The sequence below is a fragment of the Gymnoscopelus braueri genome (genome assembly GCF_963280865.1).
Source record: "Gymnoscopelus braueri genome assembly, chromosome: 1".
Lineage (NCBI taxonomy): Eukaryota > Metazoa > Chordata > Actinopteri > Myctophiformes > Myctophidae > Gymnoscopelus > Gymnoscopelus braueri.
This window is the reverse complement of record NC_137603.1, coordinates 11,490,807-11,493,828: the sequence shown is the minus strand read 5'-3', so window position 1 is coordinate 11,493,828 and position 3,022 is coordinate 11,490,807.

Here is a 3,022-nt window from a genome sequence, read left to right as displayed (position 1 = left end):
AGTGATTACTGCAATATGTGCATTGAAGGACAGCTGACTGTCCAGCACCACTCCCAGCTTGGAAAAGGGTGTTGTCAATGGAAATAAAAGATCAAGCAGGGGTCAGGACTCGTCTGAGGTGGTGGGAAGACATCGACAGTAAGATGTCCTCCAAACATTACTATGCACTATAAAAAGAGGGATGGTGGGAGAAAAACTGTTGAGTGTCATGTGATAGGAGAGCTTGTGAAGAGAGATGACTGAGCCAAGGGATCTGGTGTAAAGGGGAAAAAGGAAGTGGTCAGTGAAGCCGAGGTCAGACGTAGTGTTCTGGTGAAGCTGGTGTAAAAAAAGGGATGGTAGGAGAAAAACTGTTGAGTGTCATGTGATAGGAGAGCTTGTGAAGAGAGATGACTGAGCCAATGGATCTGGTGTAAAGGGGAAAAAGGAAGTGGTCAGTGAAGCCGAGGTCAGACGGAGTGTTCTGGTGAAGCTGGTGGTTGACGATGTGAAATGCTGCAGATACTGTAGGTCAAGAAGGATGAGGACTGTGGAGTAGGAGGGAGACATCCTGGGAAGCTGGTGCTCCAGAAATGTATTCTGTGAGAGATGGAGATAGAGAAACAACTCGTTCAAATAAGACATCTTTGCATATTTGCTCTGTAAAATATAAAATGCTCTGTATAAATGAATTGTCTAATTGTTAGTTTTGCCAGCTGATGCTGAACTGCATGTACTGTAGCTTCCAATGCATCTTAAATAATCATATCATAGAACAACAATGACACAAAAATGCAATTGGCATAGTTACATAGAACTTAAACATGGGATGAAGCAACTTTAACCCAGATGAGGTTCTAACAACCTTCTACTTCCAAAGATGTATTATATACTGTCAAAACATCTGCTTGTCTGCTGCATGCAGCTGTTTGTATTCAACTGTGTTTACGTAATACAAACCGCTTTAGTGCTGGGTGGATGCATACTGGATCCATTGTTTGACAATGCATTTCACATGCATGGAGCCAATTCATATGGACCGTTGTGTGAAATGTCATCAGCAAAGCAACAGTTCAGCATCTTGAGGTCTGCATTACAGGCCATTATTAAAGTAATTGATTCTGTTCTTCAATGCTTAATGTTTAGTGAATCTTTGTGAGCATTAGAAAGGAGGCTTGCTTTGTTGAGAAAAGCTGTGTACAAAATTGGCTGCTTTTCTTTCTTGGATATCACTTGGCAGGTTAACACAGGACCTCCTAATCTCTGTATTTCTTATCGTAGAATGCAAGGTCCTGACCAGACAGAATGCATTAGTTATTTAAGTTCCTGTACCTTAGTTTCCAGCTTTGACATTAGAAAGGGAATTTTGCCCCAATACGCTCTACCATTTACGAAGTATTGCACATACAAAGTTTTACACAGATCGGTGCAGTTATAGGTAAAAACACAAATCGTCCTGTTATAGCGCCATTCAAGTGGCATTTCTTCCTCTACCTAGTGGTGGGAATGTGCGGGCAAAACACAGAAATTGCAAGCTGTGTTCATGATTTGAGGGATTTTGTTTCAAATGGACCACTCATGCAAACAAAATAACTAATTACAGTATAACCTGTGAGTAATGTATTGCTTGAACAGGTCAGCTGAGCCACGTTATGGAGGATTAATCATTGGAACTTTGGAATCTTAGCCAATCATGGAATATGAAAAATCTGAAAGACCTGTTTGGTTTAATGACTATAGAGATATTGTGTACCGATTTGCATGGCTGAAACATAGTCTCGGCCTGACGGAGACAATAATTATACTTCTTCACTAATACATCAAAACAAAACTAGAAAAAGTGCTCCTTGGAGCACAGGTCTCCGCCAGGTCAGGTAGGTTATTGTGGCCTCCTGAATGGCACTATAATAGGGCAATGTGAAAAGGGTGCCATTTCTTCTTAGGCCTTTCATGGCAATCGGACACTGCATTCATGATTTGAGGCATTTTATTCCAAAAATGTGTTTTGCTAAATTTGATCTGCTGGTAGCGCTATAACCTATAACAGGCCAATGACAAAATGGTGGCATTTATTACTCGGCCTAGTGGGAATGTGCGTGCAAAATGTCATGGAAATCGCATGCTGCGTTGATGATTTGAGGCATTTTGTTCAAATCTGTCTTCGGGCCAACAGTGCCGGAGATTAGCTGTTCACAGACAGGCACACACACGGACGGACGGACGGACAGACGGACGGACAGGGTGCAAAACATACTCTCTCGCCATGCCTTTCGGCCTGGCAGAGACAATAAAAGCCTAAAAGAATTGCTGAGAAACATGTCTGTCAAATTCCTATGGATCAGCGATTCAGCTTTCAAACCATGTGCTCTCGGTTGTGACTTTAAATCCTGAAAATGTTTACTTCTATTGTGTCTTCGTGAGCCAGCAGGCCTTGAGGAAGGATTTGTGAAAGAGGATGTGGAAGCTTGTTCTGGTATGAAATTGCAGAGAAGTGCTAGGAACTAACAATTCACAAACACATCCATCCACAGTTGACATGCAAAACCATAGCAAGGTGAGTATGAAGCCCTAAATGTTGCCATGACGTAGGTGATGATGGTTTGCGTTTGACCCATGAGTTAATTATTTGAGGAGTTTCACCTCTTAATGGTTACTCTGTGTAGAAACATAAACTCCTCGATTGGCCGATTACAGGCTTAGATGGTTAGCAAACAGCAGCACCCTGGGGTTGCAGTGATGCACGCTTTATGTGTACTATTACAGTATGAGCACCTTACTTAATAAGTGGAAGCCTGCAAAGCTTGCCTTGGTCTATTCAAACAAGAAAGTGTTTGCTCAAATAACAAGCAAGCACCAGGGAAATGTAAAGAGAGTAATTAGATAAGGCAATTATTGACTTTGTCCACCCAAGTTACATTTTAACAGAAACCATGCAGATATTTAAAGGATGGGTTTTTATACTTCTTGCTCCTATGAGTTTAGTGGCCTGGCTGCAGTCTGTGTGGGAGAGGACATTTAACATTTTTGATCCTCTATGAATTGA